At 46.3% G+C, this 15,000-nt stretch overlaps 1 long non-coding RNA gene and 2 other non-coding genes across 4 annotated transcripts in view; 1 reads left to right on the top strand and 2 right to left on the bottom strand.

Annotated features, from left to right (window-relative positions):
- Positions 1–15,000, top strand: part of LOC126876620 (uncharacterized) — a 57,409-nt gene that overhangs the window by 37,046 nt on the left and 5,363 nt on the right. The window lies entirely within an intron of this gene.
- Positions 1,403–1,557, bottom strand: LOC126876628 (5.8S ribosomal RNA). The gene has a single exon (XR_007694384.1). It is a non-coding gene; the product is annotated as a 5.8S ribosomal RNA (ribosomal RNA).
- On the bottom strand, positions 4,732–6,654 carry LOC126876631 (small subunit ribosomal RNA). The gene has a single exon (XR_007694388.1). It is a non-coding gene; the product is annotated as a small subunit ribosomal RNA (ribosomal RNA).

The following is a 15,000-nucleotide window of genomic DNA, read 5'->3' as shown; positions in this document are numbered from 1 at the left end:
AAGCGTCGAATTGCCATAAAAAAAAAATCACACGCGCGCACGACATAGTCGTACGCGCGTGTATACCTCGTCTCTCTCAAAGTTTTTTTCTCGAGCCTCGCCAAAGGGGATCGTCTTCTTCCTCGTCTACGATCTCTCCGACGACGACGACCGTACGAACAACTTCGTAACGGACTCACATGCGCATCTTCCTCGGGTACAGAAACGCTGCGGAAAACACCTCGAGCTTGTAGTTACAGCAGCACCCGTGTATAGCCGATCTTAGACACACGCTAGTTCGCACACGCGTTACATATATAATATGTAAGATTTCCGACGAACGTGGCTTTTCGGGAGCCAGGCGCGCGGGCAGAGAGATACACGACGACGGGGAAAATTCGTCCCGATACGAGTACGTGTACTCTCCGATCTCCGCGCGACGCTGGGGATCATACCTCCCTAAGTCGTCAGAGCGCTCGAAGAAATCTCGCGTGTGCGTTCCCGGATCTACGGCTGATACTTTCGGGGCTTGTAAAAAAGCACAGAGCGTGTAAAACGCAACGACGACCCATCGATGCGACGGTCCTCGTTGTTGTCAGTCGCTTTCGCGAAGAGACGGAGTGGGCATTCGATCCCTGGGGCTGTACGAGAGTCTTAAGAAAAGACGGTAGATTATGGCAAAGTTTCGCACGCCATCGAGTTTAGGTTTTTTTTTTGGTTCTCTCTTCTCTCCTCTCTCGACCGAGTTCCCATATTTGCTTTCTCTCTCAGTCTCGCCAAATATAATATTCTTTTAAGACGACGTCGGGGGCGCGGACCTTCGTGCGTCGAACACCGGCAAACGTAGCATATATCGCCTGATATGAAAAAAAAATCGGTCACGAGGAGAACACTACGAGTATATACGTTCGATAACCGATACACGAAGCGGTGCATAAGCGGGCGGTCGCCCTCGTAAGGACGACTCACGACGCCGCGAGCACTCACGCAGGTCCGTGACCGGTTCTCTCCGCTCTTATTCGTATCCCTTCGTATACCTTCGTCCGACTCTGAAACGTTCTCTTATAATTTTTAAGAAGAACGACGGCGGGTTGTCAAGGCAAGAAGGGACAGAGAGAGACAGAGGTAGAGTTTCGTAGTCTCCCGTGAACACGATAGATTATATATCGAGCATGCGTACGACTTGCACGGTCTCTGCACGACCGCGACGAACGCCGACGAGCGTCCAACAATCGCTCGTACGTCGCGTATGTTCTCTCCGTCCGCTCTTATTCGTATCCTCGTTCTTGTACCTTCGTCCGACTCTGAAACGTTCTCTTATATAAAGAAGAACGACGGCGGGTTGTTAAGGCAAGAAGGGACAGAGAGAGACAGATACGGAGAGTAACGATACGCAACGCAAGCAGTCTTAGGTTTACGTGAGCAACCCTCAGCCAGGCGTGGTCCAGGAATTGTATCCGTGGACCGCAATGTGCGTTCGAAATGTCGATGTTCATGTGTCCTGCAGTTCACACGTTGACGCGCAATTAGCTGCGTTCTTCATCGACCCACGAGCCAAGTGATCCACCGTTCAGGGTAATCTTTTATAAATTTACAACAGTTCAATACTCAAATGTACTCTTCTCGGTTCTAGCGAAGCCGAGTTCCGTCACGTTCGACCAACGGGAATCGAACGCGCAGAAGTCGCCATAGGATTGACGACACAAAAACGTTCGAAAAAAAAAGAAAACGACGAACGCGCGAAGATACGCGCGTTCGCCGGCCGGGCGTAAAGTACATTATGATATATAACAACCATCGAGATCGAAGCTCCGTTCGTCAGGAAACGACGGGGATATATACACCCGATTCTGAATCCTCTGTACAGCACACGATCTCGCGAACGAGTAAGCACGGTGGCTAGCCCATGTTATATATGTGTTTGATTCTACTCTCTCGTCCAATTATTCAAGAAACAGCGCGCGTGCATCTCTCCATCGTTCGGGTGATAGTAAAGATTCGATGGGATTCGCGCGGCCGTCCGCCTCGAGCGGTCTTTCGTCCCAATATCCAGAAGCAGAGTTTGAAAAACTCTAGCGACGGCACGGGTGTCCGACTCACGACATCGAGGTTTCGAAGCCGGCGACCCCTCCGAACGGATGGCGACCACGCGACCGACTGAAAGCATGAAAAATCGACGAAAGATAGAACACATCTCCGTTCGGGTGGTGTTTTTTCTTTAAAAAAAAAAAAAAAAAAACAAAAATTCGATGGGACTCGCAGCCATCGTCCTCGCGCGGTCTTTCGTCCCGATATCCAGAAGCAGAGTTTGAAAAACTCTAGCGACGGCACGGGTGTCCGACTCACGACAACGAGGATAGACAGCCGGTCCCCTCCGAACGGGTTATGCGATGATAAACTCGATGAAACTTTAGTCTCGTTCAGGTAGTGTGTGTCTTGTAAATCAAAAATTCGATGGGACACGCATCCATCGTCCTCGCGCGGTCTTTCGTCCCAACATCCAGAAGCAGAGTTTGAAAAACTCTAGCGACGGCACGGGTGTCCGACTCACGACAACGAGGATAGACAGCCGGTCCCCTCTGAACGGTATATTATATATGCGATGATAGACGACAAACTGGATGAAACTTTAAGTCTCGTTCAGGTAGTGTGTAAATAAAAAATTCGATGGGACTCGCATCCGTCGTCCTCGCGCGGTCTTTCGTCCCGATATCCAGAAGCAGAGTTTGAAAAACTCTAGCGACGGCACGGGTGTCCGACTCACGACAACGAGGAAAGACAGCCGGTCCCCTCTGAACGGTATATTATATGAAACTTTAAGTCTCGTTCAGGTAGTGTGTAAGTCAAAAATTCGATGGGACTCGCATCCGTCGTCCTCGCGCGGTCTTTCGTCCCGATATCCAGAAGCAGAGTTTGAAAAACTCTAGCGACGGCACGGGTGTCCGACTCACGACAACGAGGATAGACAGCCGGTCCCCTCTGAACGGTATATAATATGAAACTTTAAGTCTCGTTCAGGTAGTGTGTAAGTCAAAAATTCGATGGGACTCGCATCCGTCGTCCTCGCGCGGTCTTTCGTCCCGATATCCAGAAGCAGAGTTTGAAAAACTCTAGCGACGGCACGGGTGTCCGACTCACGACAACGAGGATAGACAGCCGGTCCCCTCTGAACGGTATATAATATGAAACTTTAAGTCTCGTTCAGGTAGTGTGTAAGTCAAAAATTCGATGGGACTCGCATCCGTCGTCCTCGCGCGGTCTTTCGTCCCGATATCCAGAAGCAGAGTTTGAAAAACTCTAGCGACGGCACGGGTGTCCGACTCACGACAACGAGGATAGACAGCCGGTCCCCTCTGAACGGTATATAATATACATTATGCGACGGTAGACGATCAACTAGACGAAACTTTAGTCTCGTTCAGGTGGTGTAAAAAAAATTCGATGGGATACGCACGCACGGCTGTCGTCGTCCTCGAGCGGTCTTTCGTCCCAATATCCAGAAGCAGAGTTTGAAAAACTCTAGCGACGGCACGGGTGTCCGACTCACGACATCGAGGCTTCGAAGCCGGCGGCGTTCCCCTCTGAACGAACTTCGGCTAGACTAGTTACGAATCGTTGCTACACATCGTCTTCATCGTCGTCGTCGTCGACATCGACATCATCATCATATCATCATCATCATCATCATCATCATCATCGGTCATCGTCGCATAGCGGGCCAACATCCACGCGATGCGTCTTCGTTCTAGGTTACCCGATCCACGAGTATGTTACACGTGGTTTCGTTATTTCGAACGAAACGACATACGAAGAGCACACGCCCTTTGGGTAGGAAGCACGTTTCGAGAACGACGAGAGTTTCGATGAAAGAGACGAGAGAAGTCGACGCAGAAGGTATCCATGGATCTTCGAAGAGAACCTTCGAAGATGTATATCGGTATCCTTTCGCTCTGCGCGACTCGCTACAAGTTCTTTCGCTCTCGTCGACTCGTTCTAGACGCTTCGTTCGATCCCAAAGAGGAGTCTTCGATATGTCCCGTTGCTAGGAGGAGAACAAACGCAACACAGACCACGAAACATAGAAGAGAATAGGCGAGCATGATCACTCCGACACGAGGCACTTTAGAGATTTTCTTATTAGTTTGCATGGACTTTTATATTTCGTTTGTACGGTTTCCACGATGCAAATACGAAATACGAGATCGTGACGGCGGGTCTTTCTGTGTACGGCCTCTCGCAGGCGCCACGACTGCATTTCTCTTTACACCTGGTTTCCATCGTAATTTTTTCGTTTGATATCGAGCCTTAACTTTTGTTGGCTCTTTCGAAGCTAGAGTTCCCTTTTATTAGAATTTCATATATATATATATTATATGTTATATGTTTTATTCGGAGACGGCGGGTCTTTCTGTTTACGACCTCACGCAGGCGCCTCGAATAAGTTTCATTCGCATTTCGTTTTTATACTTGTATATATATATCTCTTCATCCCGATGATCGAGAGAGAGTGCCACCTTCTCTTCGTATAATTCCGTAGCTGGAGGGTCGTCTCCTCCTTAAGAATATTTCTATTCGTGCCAACGGAGGTTGCCAAGCTCCCTGGCGTTTTCGTTTGTTAAAGTATATAGCTTGTTAATACGTCGTATATACTTTCGTCGATACAGGAGGAGTACGGCTCCTTACCGACCATTGTGATATATATTTCATAGTTTTTATATGTGTTCAAGTCAAATTCTTTTGGTATCGTATCGTTAATGATCCTTCCGCAGGTTCACCTACGGAAACCTTGTTACGACTTTTACTTCCTCTAAATGATCAAGTTTGGTCATCTTCCCGGTAACATCGGCAATGCTTATCACATTGGCCGCGCACCAGTCCGAAGACCTCACTAAATCATTCAATCGGTAGTAGCGACGGGCGGTGTGTACAAAGGGCAGGGACGTAATCAACGCGAGCTTATGACTCGCGCTTACTGGGAATTCCTCGTTCATGGGGAATAATTGCAAGCCCCAATCCCTAGCACGAAGGAGGTTCAGCGGGTTACCCGGGCCTTTCGGCCAGGGAAAACACGCTGATTCCTTCAGTGTAGCGCGCGTGCGGCCCAGAACATCTAAGGGCATCACAGACCTGTTATTGCTCAATCTCGTGCGGCTAGAAGCCGCCTGTTCCTCTAAGAAGATTTGTTTGTACGTTGGTAGTAAAAACCCACCGACCGAAGCCGGGGGCCTTCGAGATACCATAAGTTACGTCTATTTAGCAGGCTAGAGTCTCGTTCGTTATCGGAATTAACCAGACAAATCGCTCCACCAACTAAGAACGGCCATGCACCACCACCCACCGAATCAAGAAAGAGCTATCAATCTGTCAATCCTTCCGGTGTCCGGGCCTGGTGAGGTTTCCCGTGTTGAGTCAAATTAAGCCGCAGGCTCCACTCCTGGTGGTGCCCTTCCGTCAATTCCTTTAAGTTTCAGCTTTGCAACCATACTTCCCCCGGAACCCAAAAGCTTTGGTTTCCCGGAAGCTGCCCGCCGAGTCATCGGAGGAACTTCGGCGGATCGCTGGCTGGCATCGTTTATGGTTAGAACTAGGGCGGTATCTGATCGCCTTCGAACCTCTAACTTTCGTTCTTGATTAATGAAAACATTTTTGGCAAATGCTTTCGCTTCTGTCCGTCTTGCGACGATCCAAGAATTTCACCTCTAACGTCGCAATACGAATGCCCCCATCTGTCCCTATTAATCATTACCTCGGGGCTCCGAAAACCAACAAAATAGAACCGAGGTCCTATTCCATTATTCCATGCACACAGTATTCAGGCGAAGGTAGCCTGCTTTAAGCACTCTAATTTGTTCAAAGTAAACGTATCGGCCCACCTCGACACTCAGTGAAGAGCACCGCGATGGGATATTAGTTGGACCGCCCGCGAGGAGCTAAGCCCACCGATAGGACGTACCACATAATGCCAGTTAAACACCGCGAGCGGTGAACCGACACTGTGACACACAGATTCAACTACGAGCTTTTTAACCGCAACAACTTTAATATACGCTATTGGAGCTGGAATTACCGCGGCTGCTGGCACCAGACTTGCCCTCCAATTGGTCCTCGTTAAAGGATTTAAAGTGTACTCATTCCGATTACGGGGCCTCGGATGAGTCCCGTATCGTTATTTTTCGTCACTACCTCCCCGTGCCGGGAGTGGGTAATTTGCGCGCCTGCTGCCTTCCTTGGATGTGGTAGCTGTTTCTCAGGCTCCCTCTCCGGAATCGAACCCTGATTCCCCGTTACCCGTTACAACCATGGTAGGCGCAGAACCTACCATCGACAGTTGATAAGGCAGACATTTGAAAGATGCGTCGCCGGTGCTAGATGACCATGCGATCAGCACAAAGTTATTCAGAGTCACCAAAACAAACGATGGACGGACAGACGAGCCATCCGCCACCGATTGGTTTTGATCTAATAAAAGCATTCCTACCATCTCTGGTCGGAATCTGTTTGCATGTATTAGCTCTAGAATTACCACAGTTATCCAAGTAAATGTAGGTATGATCTAAGAAACCATAACTGATTTAATGAGCCATTCGCGGTTTCACCTTAATGCGGCATGTACTGAGACATGCATGGCTTAATCTTTGAGACAAGCATATGACTACTGGCAGGATCAACCAGGGATCTTATTCGTATAACAATTCTTATAAATTTCGTTTAAGTTCTCTTCGTGTCGTAGGTGGGACGTAAGCACCGTACGACGAGACTTTTCGTTCTTAAGATAGATATATCTATAAAATATATCTCCTAGCGACGTTCGAGATACACCCATAGTTCAGTAATAATCTTCGAACGCCGCTCGCAGCCACTTTGTAATTCTCAACTCCACCTCCTCTCTTCTCTCTCTCTCTTTCTCATAGTCTTATATAAAATGTTTAGAATCGTACTTCTAAAGGAACATTTCCATAATGCTGTCTTCGTGTAAAAAGACTTATTAGAATATCTTAGCGGTAAAGCACGTATACGCACCTCACGCTGAACGAACAAGCGCGTATCCCAGTGCGTCGCGCTGGACATACCGTAAGAATATTCTTTCAATCGGTAGAACATTTTCGGCAGAAGACATACTACGCAAAGATAGTACGCTCCTACCGCCTCATCGGATACTTCTGCGAAAGCAGAAGTTTTTATAGAAAGCAGACGGTTATACTCTTTTGAATGAATCGATGCTCAGTTAGTACAAGCACACACGCATCTAACAATTTTTGTTAGAATACGTACACACAGGTCACCAGCTTCCCGACTCAGGGGAACCTTGCCACGATATTTGGTCATTACGTCCAGGACAGCGACCCGCGGCGCAGCAGTGTAGAGAAAAAACCAGAACGAGAACGGAGGAACAGTCGAGAAATAGCGTAAAATACACTAAGACTCGAGGAGCGGTGACTGAATTCTCAACCGAGGCCGTAGAATAGCCACGCGCTCAACGCTGTTCCGACCGAACCGTCCGGCTCGACGTCTCTCTTATAGATACGAAAGCGCCAGCCGGAAGGCCGGCGCCGGCCGGGCTAGCGGCCGCGCGCTTACGGTGCAAAACCTCCGTAGCAACGTACCGTTCGGAAGGGACGCTGGAACTTAGTCTCGCGAACGCTCGATCACTACTATACAAAGCCAATATCCAACCATCGAAATACATTACCAGACGTTTTATTAACATAATAGAAATGCATTTTTACCAAAAAATTAATTTTTTTTTTCACCGAAAAATTGCATCAGTAAACATACTCTTTTATCGAATACGGACAAAAAATAAGTTTATAATCAATTACAATACGTTAAAATAAGTAGAAATATGCAAAAAAATATATACCTTGTAACGTTAATTAACGAAAAAATTAGAAAAATATCCCAGTCGTGTCAGTTCGACGAACGCTAATTTTTTGAAAAAATCGATAAAAATGTTTAATCCCGACGTATTTAATAGAGATAGAACGATTCCCGTAAAAAAATTTATACCTTGTAACGCTTTTTAACGAATAAACTCGAAAAAACTTTTTCGCCCTCGGAATTTTTCTAAGTCCCAACGTACCGGCTCGGAATTTTTCTATGTTCCAACGACCGGTCGTGTCGGTCCAAACGTTTTTATATCCGTCTGCCGACGATATAAACGCTTAATCCCGACGTATTTTATCGAGTTATAACGATTTCTTGAAAAATATTCGTACGTTATAACGCTTTTTAACGAATTAATCGAAAAAGAGTGTTCGGTCCGAAAATTTTCTAAGTACGAACGACCGGCCGCATAGGTCCGTTTTTAAAAATCGTTCTCGGACGGAAATAAACCATTAATCCCGACGTATTTCGTCGAGTTACGTCGATTTATGCAAAAAAATTCATACCTTGTAACGCTTTTTAACGAATAAACTCGAAAAAACTTTTTCGCCCTCGGAATTTTTCTAAGTCCCAACGTACCGGCTCGGAATTTTTCTATGTTCCAACGACCGGTCGTGTCGGTCCAAACGTTTTTATATCCGTCTGCCGACGATATAAACGCTTAATCCCGACGTATTTTATCGAGTTATAACGATTTCTTGAAAAATATTCGTACGTTATAACGCTTTTTAACGAATTAATCGAAAAAGAGTGTTCGGTCCGAAAATTTTCTAAGTACGAACGACCGGCCGCATAGGTCCGTTTTTAAAAATCGTTCTCGGACGGAAATAAACCATTAATCCCGACGTATTTCGTCGAGTTACGTCGATTTATGCAAAAAAATTCATACCTTGTAACGCTTTTTAACGAATAAACTCGAAAAAACTTTTTCGCCCTCGGAATTTTTCTAAGTCCCAACGTACCGGCTCGGAATTTTTCTATGTTCCAACGACCGGTCGTGTCGGTCCAAACGTTTTTATATCCGTCTGCCGACGATATAAACGCTTAATCCCGACGTATTTTATCGAGTTATAACGATTTCTTGAAAAATATTCGTACGTTATAACGCTTTTTAACGAATTAATCGAAAAAGAGTGTTCGGTCCGAAAATTTTCTAAGTACGAACGACCGGCCGCATAGGTCCGTTTTTAAAAATCGTTCTCGGACGGAAATAAACCATTAATCCCGACGTATTTCGTCGAGTTACGTCGATTTATGCAAAAAAATTCATACCTTGTAACGCTTTTTAACGAATAAACTCGAAAAAACTTTTTCGCCCTCGGAATTTTTCTAAGTCCCAACGTACCGGCTCGGAATTTTTCTATGTTCCAACGACCGGTCGTGTCGGTCCAAACGTTTTTATATCCGTCTGCCGACGATATAAACGCTTAATCCCGACGTATTTTATCGAGTTATAACGATTTCTTGTAAAATATTCATACCTTCTAACACTTTTTAACGAGTTATTTGGAGGGGATCTTTCGGCCTTTTCGTAGCGGTGCGAAAAAATTCTAAGTTCCAACGTCCCAGTCACGTTGGTCCGGAGGATGAAATTTTTCAAAAAAATAAAGTGAAATCGCTACTTTCGACTAGATTTCGTTGAAACATAACGATTTCACACAAAATTTCTATACCTTATAACACTTTTTCCCGAGTTATTTCGAGTTGAACTTTCGGTACTTTCGTAACGGGGCGAAAAAATTCTAAGTTCCAACGTCCCGGTCACGTTGGTCCGGAGGGTGAAATTTTTTAAAAAAATAAAGTGAAATCGCTACTTTCGACTAGATTTCGTCGAAACGTAACGATTTCACGCAAAATTTCGATACGTTATAACGCTTTTTAGCGAGTTATTTCGAGTTGAACTTTCGGTACTTTCGTAACGGGGCGAAAAAATTCTAAGTTCCAACGTCCCGGTCACGTTGGTCCGGAGGATGAAATTTTTTAAAAAAATAAAGTGAAATCGTTACGTTCGACTAGATTTCGTCGATACGTAACGATTTCACGCAAAATTTCGATACGTTATAACGCTTTTTAGCGAGTTATTTCGAGTTGAACTTTCGGTACTTTCGTAGCGATGCGAAAAAATTCTAAGTTCCAACGTCCCGGTCAGGTTGGTCCGGAGGATGAAATTTTTTAAAAAAATAAAGTGAAATCGTTACGTTCGACTAGATTTCGTCGATACGTAACGATTTCACGCAAAATTTCGATACGTTATAACGCTTTTTAGCGAGTTATTTCGAGTTGAACTTTCGGTACTTTCGTAACGGGGCGAAAAAATTCTAAGTTCCAACGTCCCGGTCACGTTGGTCCGGAGGATGAAATTTTTTAAAAAAATAAAGTGAAATCGTTACGTTCGACTAGATTTCGTCGATACGTAACGATTTCACGCAAAATTTCGATACGTTATAACGCTTTTTAGCGAGTTATTTCGAGTTGAACTTTCGGTACTTTCGTAGCGATGCGAAAAAATTCTAAGTTCCAACGTCCCGGTCAGGTTGGTCCGGAGGATGAAATTTTTTAAAAAAATAAAGTGAAATCGTTACGTTCGACTAGATTTCGTCGATACGTAACGATTTCACGCAAAATTTCGATACGTTATAACGCTTTTTAGCGAGTTATTTCGAGTTGAACTTTCGGTACTTTCGTAACGGGGCGAAAAAATTCTAAGTTCCAACGTCCCGGTCAGGTTGGTCCGGAGGACGAAATTTTTTAAAAAAATAAAGTGAAATCGCTACTTTCGACTAGATTTCGTCGAAACGTAACGATTTCACGCAAAATTTCGATACGTTATAACGCTTTTTGGCGAGTTATTTCGAGTTGAACTTTCGGCCTTTTCGTAGCGGTGCGAAAATATTCTAAGTTCCAACGTCCCGGTCAGGTTGGTCCGGAGGACGAAATTTTTTAAAAAAATAAAGTGAAATCGCTACTTTCGACTAGATTTCGTCGAAACGTAACGATTTCACGCAAAATTTCGATACGTTATAACGCTTTTTGGCGAGTTATTTCGAGTTGAACTTTCGGCCTTTTCGTAGCGGTGCGAAAATATTCTAAGTTCCAACGTCCCGGTCACGTTGGTCCGGTGGACGAAATTTTTTAAAAAAATAAAGTGAAATCGCTACTTTCGACTAGATTTCGTCGAAACGTAACGATTTCATACAAAAGTTCGATACGTTATAACGCTTTTTGGCGAGTTATTTCGAGTTGAACTTTCGGTACTTTCGTAACGGGGCGAAAAAATTCTAAGTTCCAACGTCCCGGTCACGTTGGTCCGGAGGACGAAATTTTTTAAAAAAATAAAGTGAAATCGTTACGTTCGACTAGATTTCGTCGATACGTAACGATTTCACGCAAAATTTCTATACCTTATAACGCTTTTTCCCGAGTTATTTCGAGTTGAACTTTCGGTACTTTCGTAACGGTGCGAAAAAATTCTAAGTTCCAACGTCCCGGTCACGTTGGTCCGGAGGACGAAATTTTTTAAAAAAATAAAGTGAAATCGCTACTTTCGACTAGATTTCGTCGATACGTAACGATTTCACTGATAATTTCGATGCGTCATAACGCTTTTTCTCGAGTTATTTCGACTCGAACGTTCGAACAGTGGCGAATATTTCAAAGTCCCTGCGACGCAACGATACGCTCTTACGCGTTGCTCGCTCGCTCCGCTCGCTCGAAAAAAAAATAGCCCAACCCAAAACCAATCCCTTTCGCGTTCGTTCTTCGATTTCATCGAAATCTTCGTTCGAACGCTCGGGATCGGTTTTGGGTTGGGCTATATTCGTCCGAGCGAGCGCAGCGAGCGAGCATTTGTCGCGATTATTTTCCTCGTTTTCGTCTCTCTCGTGAAACGGGAAAAAACGTGGAAAACGGGAAAAAAACGGGAAAAAACGGGAAAAAACGCGAAGAAACGGGAAAAAACGCGAAAAAACGTTTAAAAATATTTGAAAAAGCGCGCGCGCGCGCGCGCGCAAGACGAGCTGCGCAGAACGGCGTACCTTAAGAGAGTGTTACCTACTCCGGCGCATACCCGCTGATTCGGAGGTGCGCGCGCAGCGGTAGCACGAGCGGCTAAGTCCAGCGGCGTATTGCTTTTTACTGGCACGCGACAAAGTTGCAGCGGCGTATCGCTTTCTATTCGTGCGTCTCGTTGTTTGATTTAAAGGAAAAAAAAAATCGCTACGCACGACCATCGGCCGTACGTAGCGAAATTATTTTTTTTAACCGCAGGAGACAAAGTCACAGCGGCGTATTGCTTTATGCTCGCACGCGACTAAGTCCAGCGGCGTATTGCTTTCTGTTTGTACGCGACTAAGTCCAGCGGCGTATTGCTTTATGCTCGCACGCGGCTAAGTCCAGCGGCGTATTGCTTTATGCTCGCACGCGACTAAGTCCAGCGGCGTATTGCTTTCAGTTCGTACGCGACAAAGTCCAGCGGCGTATTGCTTTATGCTCGTACGCGACTAAGTCCAGCGGCGTATTGCTTTATGCTCGCACGCGGCTAAGTCCAGCGGCGTATTGCTTTATGCTCGCACGCGACTAAGTCCAGCGGCGTATTGCTTTCAGTTCGTACGCGACAAAGTCCAGCGGCGTATTGCTTTATGCTCGTACGCGACTAAGTCCAGCGGCGTATTGCTTTTTACTCGCACGCGACTAAGTCCAGCGGCGTATTGCTTTTTACTCGCACGAGACAAAGTCCCAGCGGCGTATCGCTTTCTATTCGTGCGTCTCGTTGTTTGATTTAAAGGAAAAAAAAATCGCTACGCACGACCATCGGCCGTACGTAGCGAAATTATTTTTTTTAACCGCAGGAGTAAAAGTCCCAGCGGCGTATTGCTTTATGCTCGCACGCGACTAAGTCCAGCGGCGTATTGCTTTCAGTTTGTACGCGACTAAGTCCAGCGGCGTATTGCTTTATGCTCGCACGCGGCTAAGTCCAGCGGCGTATTGCTTTCTGTTTGTACGCGACTAAGTCCAGCGGCGTATTGCTTTATGCTCGCACGCGGCTAAGTCCAGCGGCGTATTGCTTTCTGTTTGTACGCGACTAAGTCCAGCGGCGTATTGTTTTCAGTTTGTACGCGACTAAGTCCAGCGGCGTATTGCTTTTTACTCGCACGAGACAAAGTCCCAGCGGCGTATCGCTTTCTATTCGTGCGTCTCGTTGTTTGATTTAAAGGAAAAAAAAAATCGCTACGCACGACCATCGGCCGTACGTAGCGAAATTATTTTTTTTAACCGCAGGAGACAAAGTCACAGCGGCGTATTGCTTTATGCTCGCACGCGACTAAGTCCAGCGGCGTATTGCTTTTTACTCGCACGCGACTAAGTCCAGCGGCGTATTGCTTTCTGTTTGTACGCGACTAAGTCCAGCGGCGTATTGCTTTCTGTTTGTACGCGACTAAGTCCAGCGGCGTATTGCTTTTTACTCGCACGCGACTAAGTCCAGCGGCGTATTGCTTTATGCTCGTACGCGACTAAGTCCAGCGGCGTATTGCTTTTTACTCGCACGCGACTAAGTCCAGCGGCGTATTGCTTTTTACTCGCAGGAGACAAAGTCCCAGCGGCGTATCGCTTTCTATTCGTGCGTCTCGTTGTTTGATTTAAAGGAAAAAAAAAATCGCTACGCACGACCATCGGCCGTACGTAGCGAAATTATTTTTTTTAACCGCAGGAGACAAAGTCACAGCGGCGTATTGCTTTATGCTCGCACGCGACTAAGTCCAGCGGCGTATTGCTTTCTGTTTGTACGCGACTAAGTCCAGCGGCGTATTGCTTTATGCTCGCACGCGGCTAAGTCCAGCGGCGTATTGCTTTATGCTCGCACGCGACTAAGTCCAGCGGCGTATTGCTTTCAGTTCGTACGCGACAAAGTCCAGCGGCGTATTGCTTTATGCTCGTACGCGACTAAGTCCAGCGGCGTATTGCTTTATGCTCGCACGCGGCTAAGTCCAGCGGCGTATTGCTTTATGCTCGCACGCGACTAAGTCCAGCGGCGTATTGCTTTCAGTTCGTACGCGACAAAGTCCAGCGGCGTATTGCTTTATGCTCGTACGCGACTAAGTCCAGCGGCGTATTGCTTTTTACTCGCACGCGACTAAGTCCAGCGGCGTATTGCTTTTTACTCGCACGAGACAAAGTCCCAGCGGCGTATCGCTTTCTATTCGTGCGTCTCGTTGTTTGATTTAAAGGAAAAAAAAATCGCTACGCACGACCATCGGCCGTACGTAGCGAAATTATTTTTTTTAACCGCAGGAGTAAAAGTCCCAGCGGCGTATTGCTTTATGCTCGCACGCGACTAAGTCCAGCGGCGTATTGCTTTCAGTTTGTACGCGACTAAGTCCAGCGGCGTATTGCTTTATGCTCGCACGCGGCTAAGTCCAGCGGCGTATTGCTTTCTGTTTGTACGCGACTAAGTCCAGCGGCGTATTGCTTTATGCTCGCACGCGGCTAAGTCCAGCGGCGTATTGCTTTCTGTTTGTACGCGACTAAGTCCAGCGGCGTATTGTTTTCAGTTTGTACGCGACTAAGTCCAGCGGCGTATTGCTTTTTACTCGCACGAGACAAAGTCCCAGCGGCGTATCGCTTTCTATTCGTGCGTCTCGTTGTTTGATTTAAAGGAAAAAAAAAATCGCTACGCACGACCATCGGCCGTACGTAGCGAAATTATTTTTTTTAACCGCAGGAGACAAAGTCACAGCGGCGTATTGCTTTATGCTCGCACGCGACTAAGTCCAGCGGCGTATTGCTTTTTACTCGCACGCGACTAAGTCCAGCGGCGTATTGCTTTCTGTTTGTACGCGACTAAGTCCAGCGGCGTATTGCTTTCTGTTTGTACGCGACTAAGTCCAGCGGCGTATTGCTTTTTACTCGCACGCGACTAAGTCCAGCGGCGTATTGCTTTATGCTCGTACGCGACTAAGTCCAGCGGCGTATTGCTTTTTACTCGCACGCGACTAAGTCCAGCGGCGTATTGCTTTTTACTCGCAGGAGACAAAGTCCCAGCGGCGTATCGCTTTCTATTCGTGCGTCTCGTTGTTTGATTTAAAGGAAAAAAAAATCGCTACGCACGACCATCGCGGCCGTACGTAGCGAAATTATTTT

The sequence above is a fragment of the Bombus huntii genome, unplaced genomic scaffold (assembly GCF_024542735.1).
Source record: "Bombus huntii isolate Logan2020A unplaced genomic scaffold, iyBomHunt1.1 ctg00000086.1, whole genome shotgun sequence".
NCBI lineage: Eukaryota > Metazoa > Arthropoda > Insecta > Hymenoptera > Apidae > Bombus > Bombus huntii.
Note: the sequence above shows the minus strand (reverse complement) of the source record. Positions and strands in the feature narration are given on the sequence as shown.